At 37.2% G+C, this 15,935-nt stretch overlaps 1 protein-coding gene across 20 annotated transcripts in view; it reads right to left on the bottom strand.

Moving 5' to 3' along the window:
• The window catches only part of ANKS1B (ankyrin repeat and sterile alpha motif domain containing 1B), a 1,073,060-nt gene that overhangs the window by 755,655 nt on the left and 301,470 nt on the right, over positions 1–15,935 (bottom strand). The gene's annotated exons all lie outside the window — the stretch shown is intronic.

Raw genomic sequence — 15,935 nt, 5'->3', positions numbered from 1 at the left:
GTGTGAAGTCAAGTAGACCTTAGGAAACAATACTACAAACAAAGCTAGTAGAGTGGACAGAATTCCAGCTGAGCTATTTAAAATCCTAAAACATGATAACAGTTAAAGAGCTGCACTCAATATGTCAGCAGATTTGGAAAACTTAGTAGTGGTCACAGGACTGGAAAAGGTGAGTTTTCATTTCAATCCCAAAGAAGGGAATTGCCAAAGATTGTTCAAACTACCAGATAACTGCACTCATTTCATGTGCCAGCAAAGTAATGGTCAAAATACTTCAAGCTAGGCTTCAGCAGTATGTGTATTGAGGACTTCCAGATGTACAAGCTGGATTTAGAAAAGGAAGAGGAATCAGGGATGAGATGCAACATCTGCTGGATCACAGAAAAGGCATGAGAATTCCAGAAAAATTTCCACTTCATTGACTAGACTAAAGCCTTAGACTGTGTGGATTACAACAAACTGTGGAAAATTCTTAAAGAGATGGGAATACCAGACCACCTTATCTGTCTCTGAGAAACCTGTATGCAGGTCAAGAAACAATCATTAGAATTGGACATGGGATGAAGGACTGATTCCAAACTGGGAAAGGAGTATGTCAAGGCTGTAGATTGTCACCCTGCTTATCTAACTTCTACACAGAGTACATCATGCAAAATGCCTGGCTGGATGACTCACAAGCTGGAATCAAGATTCCTGGGAGAAATACCAACCTCAGATAATGCAGATGACACCACTGTAATGGCAGAAAGTGAAGAGGAACTAAAGAGCTTCTTGATGAGGGTGAAAGAGAAGAATGAAAAAGCTGGCTTGAAACTCAACATTCAAAAAACTAAGAACAAGAAACTAAGACTGGCAAAAAGAAGGGGAAAAAGTGGAAGCAGTGACAGATTTTATTTTCTTGGGCTCCAAAATCACTGAGGACAGTGACTGCAGCCATGAAATTAAAAGACACTTGCTCCTTGGAAGAAAAGCTCTGACAAACCTAGACAGTGTATTAAACAGCAGAGACATCATTTTGCTGACAAAAGTCCGTATTGTCAAAGCTATGGTTTTTCCAGTGGCCATGTATGAATGTGAGAGTTGTACCATGAAGAAGAGCTGAGTGCCAAAGAATTTATGCTTTTTAACTATGGTGTTGGAGAAGACTCTTGAGAGTCCCTTGGGCTGCCAAGAGATCAACCAGTCAATCCTGAAAGAAATGAGTCCTGAATATTCAAGACTGTTGCTGAAGCTCCAATACTTCAGCTACCTGATGTGAAGAGCCGACTATTGGAAAAGACCCTGATGCTGGGAAAGATTGAAGGTGGGAGGAGAAGGGCATGACAGAGTATGAGATGGCTGGATGGCATCACCGACTCGATAGACATGAGTTTGAGTAAGATCCGGTAGTTGGTGATGAACAGGGAAGCCTGGCATGCTGCAGGTCATGGGGTCACAGAGTTGGACATGACTGAGTGTCTGAACTGAACTATAAAAGTCTTAAAAAGATAGTTACCTCTGTTCAGTGATTCAATTTTTCCAAGGAAATAAAATTAAAAATAGGGGATTTATGCATAAATATGTTCATCAGAATTTAATTCATAACAGTAAACTACTGCCAACAATCTAAATGACTGTGTAGTTTGAGTTAGGAAAAGAGTGAAAATAATCTCAATAGAGGATGATTTTAAAAAATCAGTCTAGTATATTCTTACAATTAAATATTATGCAAAGCAAAGGCAGAGGAATCAAACTGCCAGTATCTGTTGGATCAAAGAGAAAGCAAGAGAATTCCAGAAAAACATCTACTTCTACTCCATTGACTATGCTATAACCGTTGACTGTGTGGGTCACAATAAACTGTGGAAAATTCTTAAAGCAATGGGGATACTAGACCACCTTACCTGTCTCCTGAGAAACAGGTCAAGAAGCAACAGTTAGAATCAGACATGGAACAGACTGGCTCAAAATTGGTAGAGGAGTACATCAAGGCTGTATATTGTTACCCTGCTTATTTAACTTCTATGCAGAGTACATCATGTGAAATGTCAGACTAAAATATTTGATCACATTAAAATGTTTATTCACATTAAGAGTATGTTCAAGACATAATATTAAGGGGGAAAAGTATATTATGTATTCATCAAAAGATTCCAATTTTGAATATATATGAAAACTGTATGTTTGTGACTGGGATGAACCTTGCAGGATTAGAAGGCCTGTACCTGCCCAGCTTCAAGACGGAAGAAAGAGCCGAGAGTCAGCAATAGAGACATACTGGTTTAATGGATAGGGGAGTCTTGCATGTCTGAAAGCAAGGTCCTGGAGAAACACCGCAGGAGGCAGACAGGACACGGCAGCAGTCTTTACTCCTAGGGACAGGGGTAGGTCACGAGCTATAGAGGAGATGACTTAAGGTTGGCTCATCGGTTATCAGTGAAACCAGCAGAGCAGCATGCCCCTCACCGTCCCTTTAAGCACAGCGGAGAGCTCTTGTCTAAAGCTAGATCACTCCTTTGGGCCTGGGGCAAGTATGTAGGAGGGTCGGTCATGTGAGTAGGGTGTACTTGAGGCAGGGACTGGTCGAGCAGGGAATGTACAGAAAGCAAGAGAACAGTCATCTTGGGCAGCCTGATCATATATTAATACTTATGTACATGAAATATCTTGAGAAAGCACACAAAAAGATTAGCTTATTTGTTCATTCCTTCAGTGTCTATTCATTTAAAACTCACATACATTTATTTACTAAGTTCTCTAAACCAAACAGTCATTGTTGTCACCCCATGGGGTAGGTAGTCTAGTGAGGAATATACATTTACATGTAACTACAACAAAATTATATGTGTACATTCATTTTTGTCTGTTTCGTAGCTGTCTCCATTAAAATTGCCAACTCCACTATTGTAGAGATCCTGTTTATCATGTTTGTCACTGTATTCCCAGCATACACCAGAGTCCAGGATCATAAATATTTCAAGAATGCAGAGGAAGCCCAGAGATTAAACAGGAGCATATTAGCAGAGGACCTAAGGTAGGAGGTTTGAAAACTTTTTTGAGGACAAGTGCCATCGAAAATAAGGTTCTGAAGGATAAGCAAGAAACAAGCAGATGAAGAGGGTTCGGAAGAATGCTCCAAGAAGAAAATAGCTACAGGGAAAAGGAAAAGTGTTAGCTGAATTCACTGAAGCAATGTTTATTTCAGGGTGTTTATAGGCAATTTCTTTTTCAAATTTTCTTCAATGAACATGTATTTTTGTGGTAATCAAAGAAACAATATTCTGAACAAAATAGACTTAAAATCTCCAACTTTTTGGAGATTACTCTGACTCTAAATGTTTATTTTCTTACTTTGACTTGTCTTTGTATTTAACATACAAACTGAACAAACTATTGTAAATTCAATGTTTTACTCTAGAAATATATTTCCTCTTTAGAGTTCAAGACCTTTCAGGTCACTTGTAATTTTTTTCTTTCTTTTATTTTGTATATTTCATAGCACTAATACTGTGCTGTATACCCAATATATATTTAAAAGCTGGTTAAATAATTTATATTGGATATAAACAGTAATTGAATCCATAAAAACCTATAATTCTGATCTTATTATATGATGGCTAGTTATTGTTCCAATGACTTTGCAGAACTAGTCCCAAAGAAATCAAATTATTAAAATTCCTTTTAGAAACATTTTGCTGAAGAAATTATCTCATTTGATATAAATACTTATAGTTGAATTGGAATGAAAATTAATGCTATTTATTGTTCTAAAATCTCAGAAACAGATGTTTTCATTTCTTTCCAGGATAAAGAGGAGAGAAAATATATTCTTACGGTCAAAGTAACCATGACTACAGTTTTCAGACACATAACAAATGTTATTTTCATATATTTTGTGTTGGTTAAAATAATAATCTATTCTTATATATGAAATCTGTTCTTGGTGAACCTTCCTTTCACACTGCAGCACAATGCTTAAAATTATTCATCAATCCAACAACAAGTAGTTTCAGGAGTAACTATTTTTCCCTCAGTGTGGAACATTCTTAAGGGTGTAGAAGTGCCATACCCCAAAACATTTAGAATCACTACTTTGGTTCCTTTTGGTATTGTTCTTTCCATTCTCAAGGGTGCAGAATAATTTGCAGCTTCACTATTCAAGGCCCACATCTGAGGGTGGCACAAACGTGATGGTGGTTATTGGGGAGAAAGAGGCATAATACAGTCCTAGTCAAAGCCAGTGAGTCTTGCTCCCCCCACACAACCGGAATATAGACCCTCATACACATGATGACATTCCATGCATAGAGCAAATAATGTGTACGATTATTTAAACTAACATCAAATGGACTGAAAAATGGGTTCACATTTCCAAAGAACCTTTCTGAATAAGAAGAGCATGATATTATGCCTGACAACTCTCTCTGTTCTTAGTAATACATGGTGGCTTTATTATTATGAGCAAGGCTTTCCCTATCTGAATGGTTTCAGTTCTGTTTATTTTAATGAAACTCTAGGATTAGAACCATCCTGGTGAGTGATCTAAACCAAGGAAACGCTCTATATCGTGACAACTAGAAGCATGTGAACATGATTTCTAAAGTATTACAGTTCAAAGGGAATGGTCCTGTCATGACAAAATTCCAAATGGAAGAAGACTGATCATTAATTTACTACCGAGTGGTGAGGGACTTTCGTTTTGCTATTTACCCCACAACTCAAAGAAGGTGTGTGGTCTAATGTCTGAAGAGAAATTGAATATGGGGTAAAAAGGATTAGTTTTCATTTTATTCTTGGCAAGACATTAGAGATGAGATTTTGTAACATCAAATTATTTTGATGTTACAAAAGGCTGAACCACAGAACAAGATGTGGAGGAGGATGGGCACAAGAGAAGAAAAAAAGAAGATGAGGAGGAAGAAAAGGAGGTAGAGAAAGAAAGTCCTCATCAAGTGAAGTGGCATGACAGTTATCAAAGAATACATTAACTTTGGTTGTCAGAGACCAAACATAGATAACAGCAGCCAGAATTGTGCAATTCAGAATTTTGTGTCTTATTGAGAAATGTTTGAAATTCAGAAGCCCAATAAGATAATTTATGAAGGATACCTAAAATCATCTTATTAATGAATGGTTAGGCATCAAAAAGGAATAGATGTTCTCTGTAATAAATACCACACTACAGCAAATAATTTACTCTTAAAATATTTAAGAATTCTTCTCATGCAAATACTAGCATATTAATAAAAGAAAACACTAATTGACTTCAACAAATGATCCTCAGTTAGAGCAATTCAAATGATCAAGAAGTAATTAAAAAACACGAATTGCTAAACTAGTAGGAGACAATGTTTACAGCTAGTTTCATTTGTTAAATGAGGCAAAATGCACATCTTGCTTCAAAGAATATTTCAAGAAATTTGTCAGTAGAATTAGGATGTGACAATAACATTTAAATTCCATAGGAATTAGTACAGGGAAACTGCCTACCCTGGCATTTCCCCACAGTTAAAGTGAAGCATTCTTATTCCTAATGACTAATCTTTCTTTGGTCTTTTCTGGTTTACAAAGTGCCTGTATATACATCACCGTTTATGTAAGCAACCAGGCTGCGTGAGTGTTATTCGTCTCTGCTTCAGAGAGGCAGCACAGCACACAGGCTTTGACGCTAAAGTCCACGCTCCGTCACTGAGTAGTTTATGACTTTGAACGATTTATTTAAACTCACTGAATCTCATTTTCCTCATGTGTAAATAGAGACATTTATCTGCCTCATAGGGTTATAAAGATTAAATGAATCAGTAGCTGTAAAGTGCTTATTATGAGTGGTAAACAACAAACTATGAAGTTACATGACTATCACAGGTAAAGTTGAGGTTAAGAGTACTGTATTAACTTTATACAGTTAATAAATAGAAGAGTCAATATTATATTCTATATTTTACATAAAGTCTAGCAACTTTAAAAACAAGCTTTAAAACTCAATCCAAATAAAGTAAAGCAATATGCTATTCCTGAAAGAACATATAGATTTTGGTGCAGACTTGGGCTCAAATAATAGCTCCACCACTTGGGCAAGACACATACCACAATTAGCCTCAAATTTACTCAACTGTGAAATAGAGACATTAATATATAACTCATATGACAATAAAATGAGATAATAACTCCATGAAATCCAAATGGAAGGACTTTGTAAACTGAAACTTGATTCTTGTCAATATTTGGCTTTGTTGGAAATATTTTAAGTTAAGAGTTCCCAAACTGTTGTGTTAGGGCTGCCAGTACAATACAGGACATATAGTTAGAAAGACTTTAGCTAGTTTGTTCCCTAATGCAATAGGTACAACTATGCAGACAAACTCTGATGAACATTTGGTCTGGGGTCATTAGTAAATGATGTAGTAAGGATTATGTGCTGGTGTATTTTATATTCTTTTCCTAGCAAAAAGTAAAAATTAATGAAATGAATACCACATTTCAAATACTGAAATATGCAAATTGTATTTTCAGAAAATCAGAAATTCTATCAATAGTATCATGTATCAAGTGATTTTAGAAAACAAAAAACTATGGTTGTTCAATTTAACAAATTAGCACTGCCACAGCCTAGCTAAGCATTCCAAGATCATTCCTTTAACTCTATGATCCCACACATTAACTCATATTAAAGGAAGATTTCAAGTAAATCTACTTGGATTAAAAACGTCCCTAAAACTATATGACCATTCAGGATGTATTTTACTTAGCATAATGTTTTTGGGACTCATCCATATTACAGCATAGTATTACAGCATAGAATATATGGACTTCATTATTTTTCATTGCTGAATAATAAACCATTGTAGGTATTAATATATACAAAAATGTCCCTATATGACACTTTTTAACACCTTAAAATGGTTTAAGACAAAACACATGTGCTTTGCACGTAACACATGGCATACATCTTTTTGTGTGTGTTGAAAATCATAGACTCCTTCAATCCTACCACTCAATTATAAAGAACTTTCTCACCAACTTTCTAAATTACTTAACTTTTTGTAAGTGTCTATAATCAACACAGTTTGACTCTTTGGGAAATGTTTGACATCAGTTTAAATAGAAGCAAGGCATCTCTAAAATATGAGTTGCTGGGCTCCAAGTTTAGCTATGAAATAAATTTTATGCCAGAAACTTCCTTGCCAAACAAATCATTTAATAAACTCCTGGATGTGAATAAACATGTGTGTTGGTATTTTCAATACATGTAGGTGTACTGGCTGCCTAGCACTACCCTAACAAAGCACCACAACTCAGTAGAAACAACAGAGACTTATTCTCTCATGGTTCTAGAGATTAGAAGTTTGAAGTCAAGGTGTCAGTAGGATGACACTTCCTCTAAAAGCTTTAGAGAAATCTCCCTTGCATTTTAGTTCTCACAATACCAACGACCATTGCTGTCTTGGTTTACACCTGCATGACCCCAGTCTCTGCCTCCACCATCAAACGTCTCCTTTCCATGTGTGAATCTTCCCTCTTGTTATACAGACACAAGTCATATTGGATTTAAGATCTATCCTATTCCAATATGAACTCATATTCACTCATTATTATCTGCAAAGACCATATTTCAAAATAAGTCACATTCTGGAGGTTCACTAAACACAAATTTCTGGGGCAGGAGACACTATTCACCCCAGTACAGTAGGCTTTAGTACTTATTTCATGCCATTTCAATCTCTGAAGTATGATTTATCAGTAGAATTCTGTGATCCCACAATTGTGAAACCAAAAAATGAACCTATGTCTAGCACAAAAATTTTTTCTCAAAATTACAAATTTTCTCATAGATACTTATTACCAAACCAGTTATTACTATATATGAAAATACCTCCACCTCCTCATGCTTTTGTACTTTAGCCATCTAATTTCTAAAGAAAACTTATTTGTGTGTGCAGCTCCTCATGCTTTTAGGAGATTTAAAGACTAAAGTATATCTTTAATCCGGCTAGATGACTTTGACCCAGGACAGGACAAAAAAAGAGAAGGAAATAACTCTGTTGTTGGGATTACAATGGGGGTGAGGAAGGAGCTCAAGAGAGGGCAATGATGAGCAAATAGAATCATCCCTCGTGGACAGATCCCCGGGAGCCGAACGGCTGTGTCGTATGATAAAGTCATGTTTAACTGTTTAAGAAACCACCAAACAATTTCACCAAAGTAAGTGTGCAGTTTTAAATTCCTACCAACAGTCTACGCAGGCTTGTTTCTTCACATCTTTGCAATAGTTATTATTATCTGTCTTTTTTTAATTGCATTTTCCTAATGACTAACAATGTGTCAGGCAGTCTGTTAGGTAGTAGGTGTGTGTCAGATGGCAGCTAGATAGTAGATTATGTGAATAACACATAATCACTGCAAAGCATTTGTTGCTGGGGAGAAAGAGAAAGAGAGGGAGATAAAAAGATAATTCCTCCAATAGTAAATTATATGAACTCACACCATTACATTATATCTTTTACTAAATAGTTTTAGGAAGTTTGAACACACTCCCTCATGAACAGGGTTTTCTGGAGATTCAACTAAATGAAGCCAAAGATTATATTCAAGTCATCAGCCTGTCAAGTATTTCTTCTATATACCTCTGATCTTTAAAGTAATCATGTAAGACATCCTCTCAACTACTTCATTCTCTTTGAAAGGCATTTGCAATAGTATGGACTACAAAGTAACTCTGCATTTAAGCTTCCTCAGGGAAAAATAGCCATTATTATTTTAAGAGAATTTCCACAAAGATGATTTCGACAATAATAGATTTTTCTGATGAGTGATACCAATCATTTTTGATAGACTTTTAAAAATGTCAAATTTGTCCTATAAAATTGAGACCGAGGCAGATGACAGAATCTCTAGCAATCAGCAGTCCTGAATGCTTTTGTTAAATAAAACTGAACAGTTCTATACTTCTTGGTTTTTATGATTGCAAGGCCATACAAATGAGCTGCACACATGAATAAGTTTTCTTTAACTAAACATTAAATTACTTTTTCTCTTAAGTTTCTCAGATGACCTACCTCTGAACTCAGTATAAAGTGAAATAGGGGCAAGGAAATGTGGATTTCTGAAATTATGTACACAGCTGGAAAATATTCTTAAAGGCCCTACCAAAAGGTAGGGAATTACCATCTGAGTCTTGAATCCATAAGAACTCCATTATAGAGATGAGAGTGAATAGGCTGTGAAATTCTATATATAAAATTATAGTGGCACATTTTTGGAGAATTAAGGAAAACCAGATTAGGCATTTTGAGAGTTCCAGGTAGGAGAACAATGATTTAATAGCAAAACCTATGGTAAAAGACACATTTTATTTATTTACCCATTAAGTATTAATTAAACTCTTAGGTACTTGGAATAAAAATAACTCCCTTCCTTCAAAGAGTTTATACTCCATTAAGAGACAGTTATGAAAACAAAATACAGTTCTCTAGTTGGAGCTAACATTTTTGAGCCATAATATTCGACAGATACCATATTTCCATAGGATTATCTCAATCAATCCTCATAATAAACCGACAAGGTCAGTGTCATTACTATTCCCATTAGTGGGGCAATGGTAAAATATCCACCTGCCAATGCAGAAGATGCAAGAAATGCAAATTCAATCCCTGGGTCAGGAAGAGTGCCTGGAGCATGAAATGGAAACCCACTGCAGTATTCTTGCCTGAAAAATTCCAAGGACAGAAGCCTGGCGGGCTACAGTCCATGGGGTCGCAGAGTCAGATACAACTTAGCAACTGAGCATGCACACACACACACACACACACACACACACACACACACCCACACCCACACACACACCCACACACACACACCCCCACAGATATGGAGACAAGCTTAGAGTTGTGACTTGCACAAAGTTACTCACACCATCTCTTAAGTGAATCAAGTGGCCTGTATCCCTAAGCACTGGGGCAGCTGCACTAGGCCTTATGCTGCCACAATAAATGTAGGAATATTAAAAAGCAACAACAAAACAAACAAACTGCAGGCACAGCGGGACAGAGTGCTGGCTTTCCAGAGAGGGTTGAGAAAGGCTTCGCAGACTGAGCTCTAAAAATAAATAGGAAATTTTCAGACAAAGAGACAGAGAAGAGGCATCCCAGGCTGACTGTAAATAACATATTGGAGCCGTAAACATTCATGAAATCACAGGAACAGAGGTTGTATGCCAGGGAAGAGCAGACTTGAGCCCATATCACATCTACTCCTTCAGCTCTAACCCTTGTGTTCTGCTGCTGATGCTGAGTCACGGTGCTTTTGTAAAAGAATGCTGTCCAGAGCCTGAAATATACAGAACCCATTCTCGAGTCGCTGACCTTTAAAGGGATAACACTTTTCCATTCATCTAGAGAGAAAATGTTGCAGATCAGAGAACCACATCTGTCTTATTGGAGTTTTATAGGAACATTGTGCCCAGACCTAGACAGACAGCTGCAGAGGATCCTAGCACCAAAAGTTGGCAACAACCAGCCACACCCTCTCCCCTTTAGCATAAAGGAAGCCTGAACTCTACTCAGGTAAGATGGTTGTTTGGGACATTAGTCCACTATCTTCTTGGTCTACGGGCTTTCCAAGTAAAGTTGCTATTCCTTGCCCCAACAGCTCATCTCTGGATTGATTGGCCAGTCGGGCCTCAAGCAGTAGAAGGCTGGACTCAGTAACAGTTGTATTTGTTTCCTATGGCTGTTGTAACAAGCTACCGCATACTTTGCAGTTTAAGGAACAGAAATGTATTCTCTTACAGTTTCAGACACCCAGAAATCTGAAATTCCTATCACTGGGCAAAAATTAAGGTGTGGGTAGGGCCATGCTCTGGGGTAAATGTGTCCCTTTCCTCTTTCCAGCTTCTGATCATTGCCAACATTCCTTGGCTTGTGGTCATATCACTACATTTTTCAAGATCAGTATCTTGCAATTTCCCTGTGTCTATAAAAATCTCTCTCCGTCTCTCTCTTACAGAGTATACTGCCCTTAGAGTCCATTCCATTAATTCAGGATAACCTTCCTATCTTAAGATTCTTAATTTAATTACATCTCCAAAGACCCCTTTTTCCAAATAAGGTAACATTTACAGGTTTGAAGAATTGGGACCTGATATCTTTGGGGGTCATTTTTCAGCCTACCAAAACTTAGAAAGAATCACCTGGCTGGTGGAGGTGGAGGAGGTATGGGAAGCTAGCAGGGTGTGAGAGCTGTGGCAGGTGGGAGAGGTAACATTGCAGAAAATAGAAGAGGCTAGGCAGGTGAGCAGGGACTAGAAGATAATGATTGAACTGGCTACAGGGAAGTGTATCTTATAGGTGATGGGTACAACTGAAGTGTTCTGATTTGCAGCATGACACGTGATGATTGCATGTTACAGAAAGATCTTTTCACAGTTAATATTTTGAAAAGAAGTTAGTAGAAGGAGATTTTAAGACTCTTAATTATTTGGGGAGAAAAGGAAGGCATGGATAAGATATGAATATGGTTATTGTTGACTGGATGTAGAGAAAGAGATAGGAGGGAATTTAGGATAAATCATAAATTTCCAGTTTGAGCAAGTGGGTAGATAGTGGGGGCAAGTGAGGATATGGAACACTCAGTGTGATACAGATGAGCAGGATGAGCTTGACTTTAGACCTGCTGATTTAGAAGTGCATGTGTGACATCCAAAGTAAGATGCTGGTAGATAACTGGATATGTAAGTCTGGAGAAAGAGAAAAAGAGAAAGATTTAGACATTTAGATGTATATGTCTAAATTTGGAAATTTAGATTTAGGAACTACTGGCCATGATTATGGTTGAAACTACCAAATGGTCAACAAATTGATGTTAGTAGAAACTACTTTTTTGCTGGTCCCAATGTATTTCAAGGCAAATTCTCCATAATTTTTATGCTATCATAAATGCTTCAACTTGGTCATTGTTGAGTTTTAGGCACCTAGATTGTATATAATTAGTTAGCTTTGTTAAGACATTGTCTGCATCATTTTGGAAAATTATCTTATTAAACTCTACTTCAGAGAAAACAGACCGTTTACTTTTCTATTTACATCTGGTCATAAGTAATCAGGGTCTCAGTGCTAAGAAACTCTGTGCTGAATAGACCAGCCAAATAAAAGGCTTCTGAAAGAAAATGTATTACTTGTATGAATCCTCTAGAGAACTGATGATGAAAACTTACCGTAGCCCAGTGGTCCTTAAAACTTTTCCATTCCATGATTGCCCAGGCCCTACATCATTTCTCCTACAAAACCAAATCATATAACTTTAGTATTTCGTGCAGCTGGGAAAGGAAGAAAGACATTATCATCTTTATGAGAGCACCGGGTGCACTCAATAAATGTTGTTGAAAAGGGAACATTAAGCAGAAACTGAAAACAAAAGAGCCACAGGAAGATTGTGGATCCTGAGGATTTAACAACAGGGTCTTCTGTGGTGGTCAAATCACTATTCATAGATGTGTTGTTCTGGGTCAGAGACTCCTGCTCTGAGAAACAATGCCTCAGCCATTACCCTCAGGAGACATCAATCACTCATGGTAGGATACACAATTAGCTCAGGAGGGATTTCAAAACTTAACTGGGTCAAAAATTGCTTCTAAGCAGGTTTCTTTAATTTAATCTAAATTAAAGCTTGAGAAAACAGAAGGAATTCTAAGGCCCACCAAATTCCCTACCTACATTTCCAGCCCTTTATATCACTTCTTTTTTCAAGTAGAAAGACTTTTGTCTCAACGTAAATGATTTGTGTGAATTGCTTCCTGTCAGACACAAGAATTTCTGTCTACTTCCTCACATCACTCCTTTTACCCTGCAGTCTTCCCTTCTCTCTGCTTTTGATAGGGATAAAGTGGGATAGTCAAATAATTAGCTTTGAAACCCGATTAAGGAATTGTAGCTAGAGAGGGAACTTTAGGGGGCTTTGGGAGACCACAAAAAGACTAATAATCACTCAAGAAAGTAATGGGAAAATTCTGAAACAGTGTTGGCTTGCTTGAGTCATGAAGCAAAACAAGACACTTAGCATCAAAGGAAAATTAGCTTAAGAATAAAATCTAGCTAACTTGCTTAGCAACAAAACCATGCAACAGAAGCATGAGACATGACCCAAGACAATAAAACAATGATGGCGGGAGACCTAATCCTGCCCAGAGAGCTCAGTGAGTTAATGACCCCCAAAATTCGGCTCCAAAGATACATTCTTTGCACAATGCTTCCAGAAAATAAAACCACCATAGAGAATAAGGCCCACAGTCTACCCACTGATGTCATCAAGTTAATGGCATCCAGGACATGCGCTGTATATTAAAAAAAAAAAAAAAAAAAAACAGTCATTTATGGAAAGGTGACTTCTCAAAATGAAAGACCCTGATTGTACTGGACCTGAAAATATTTTTCCAAAGTGCTATGACAGTACTGGCCTGATCTTACAGGGACAAGAAAACTTCCCTGCCCTACCTGGGGAGGAACTGATGGTGGAAAGGTGACGTCTACTCAAGAAAGAGCTCTTCATCCCTCCTCTGATCTTCACTCCTCTGTCGTCCTTTGATTCTAATAAAAATGTAACCCACTCAGTGCTTGGGGCAGGGCAACCCCAGCCAGCCTGCTTATGAACCTTACGAGCATATCCTATTCTAATAAATCACTTCTTTATCTATCACTTTGCCTCTCACTGAGTTCCTTTCTGTTCTGAGACATAAAGGGTGCTGGAGCTCTTCAGAGCTGCCCCGGAACCACACCTAATGATTTCACTTTCAGATGTCAGTCTTCCACTTGAATTCTCCTTAATCTATATGGGCTTCCCTTGTGGCTCTGCTGGTAAAGAATCTTCCTGCAATGTGGGAGACCTGGGTTCGATCCCTGGGTTGGGAAGATCCCCTGGAGAAGGGAAAGGCTACCCACTACAGTACTCTGTCATGGAGAATTCCATAGTCCAAGGTGTCACAAAGAGTCGGACAGGACTGAGTGAATTTCATATACCAACTATCAGTCATAATGCCTTTTCAGTAATTCTGCCATAATTGTAAAATTTGGAACTCAACAAATGCTGTCCTGCATTTCTTTTAGGTATCTGTTCTAAGCCCCTTTGGATGGAGTCAGCAAAAATATCTTATTGTGATACCAGTGACCAGTAGGACTCAATAGATGAGGATAATAAAGATCATCTAAAAGCAGATTCTAGAATATATTTCAGTCCTTTATTTTAGCCTTTGAAGATGATTTTTAATTTCTTTACCAAATTTTTAATTCTGTGTAAATTTTTCCAATTCAAATTTCTACCTCTTTCTTATCAATAGTTTTATTTTTATAACTGAGATTCCCTTGCTATGTTTCCTTTAATAATTGTACCCCATCTCTCAGATTTTAACACTGGCTGAGAAAAAGATTATTTTCCACAGTAACACTGTATCTTTAGCTTAATTTTTACAGTATCTCATTATATTAATGCATTTAGTAAAAGCATGAAAAGTTAAGAAATTGCCTTTTGTGGTATTTTACAAATATAATTTACCTTACACCAAAAATAATACAATCCTAACTTTGACCACCTCATGCGAAGAGTTGACTCATTGGAAAAGACCCTGATGCTGGGAGGGATTGGGGGCAGGAGGAGAAGGGGATGAAAGAAGATGAGATGGCTGGATGGCATCACCGACTCAATGGACATGAGTTTGGGTAGACTCCAGGAACTGGTGATGGACAGGGAGGCCTGGAGTGCTGAGATTCATGGGGTCGCAAAGAGTCCTGAGTGACTGAACTGAACTGAACTTGAAAAGTTAATTAGTAATATCCAACTTTTTTACTAGAGATGCCAGCTGAGTGGAGACTTGTGACAATGAATGAAAACAGAAAACAGAAATTTTGATTATAGAATTTTTTTCAAGGAATTCAAGAATATTAATAATTATGCCTTATATTCCACACTTAACTAAAAGTATATTAGCAAATGAAACAAAAACAAAATTAGAATATATCTCTAAGATAATCTAGCTCAGGAATTCCCAAAGTGAAAGTGAAAGTGTTAGCTGCTCAGTCATGTCTGACTCTTTGGACCCCATGGACTGTAGCCAGCCAGGCTCCTCTGTCCATGGGATTCTTAAGGGTATTCCAAAAACAGTGTCACTACCAAAAAGCGTTCTGTAGTCACATAGGTTAAGAAAGTCTGCTTGCTGTCTTCCCTCTTTGGGAAAAGCTTATCATATACATCAACTCAAAGAAACCTCTTCAGTTTCATAAATATATTTGACCATGGAAACTTTATATCAGTAATGTCTAATAACAGACTAGAAATCAGAGCTAATAATCACAACACCATTTAGGAAATGCTGATCTAGTATAATACCTTTATTTTATAGACTTTTTTTTTTTTAAAGTCATAGTAGTTAAATAGCTATCCAGGTGAGACACTCTAGACAGCTACAGAGCTGACCCAAACCCAGGTCTCCAAATTCTACATTTTCTCTGTGCATTATACATAACACATTTAACATAACTGTCACTTTACAATTCAAAGTTTCCCCATCAAAGCTGAAATATTTAAAAGTGCACACTAACACATTCTTCGAGCATACCCACCTAAATTTCTATGTCTCCTTGTATATAAAATTCAAATGTTGTAGATTCATAGACACGGAGAAGAACACAGGTGACTTCCAAAGAGGTGGGGGAGGGGTGGAAGGATGAGTGAGATAGGTGAAGGAAATTAAGAGGTAAAACTTTCGGTCACAAAATAAACGAGTCATGAGGTTCAAGAGGGAGGGGACATATGTATACCTATGGCTGATTCATGTTGCGATGTTCGGCAGAAACCAACACAATTCTGCAAAGCAATTATCCTTCAATTAAAAAAGTAAATAAATTTAAAAATTTTTAAAAATGTGCAGCATGGGAAATTAGTTAATAATACTTTAATAACTTTATATGGTG

The sequence above is a fragment of the Cervus elaphus genome, chromosome 22 (genome assembly GCF_910594005.1).
Source record: "Cervus elaphus chromosome 22, mCerEla1.1, whole genome shotgun sequence".
NCBI classification, from domain to species: domain Eukaryota; kingdom Metazoa; phylum Chordata; class Mammalia; order Artiodactyla; family Cervidae; genus Cervus; species Cervus elaphus.
Note: the sequence above shows the minus strand (reverse complement) of the source record. Positions and strands in the feature narration are given on the sequence as shown.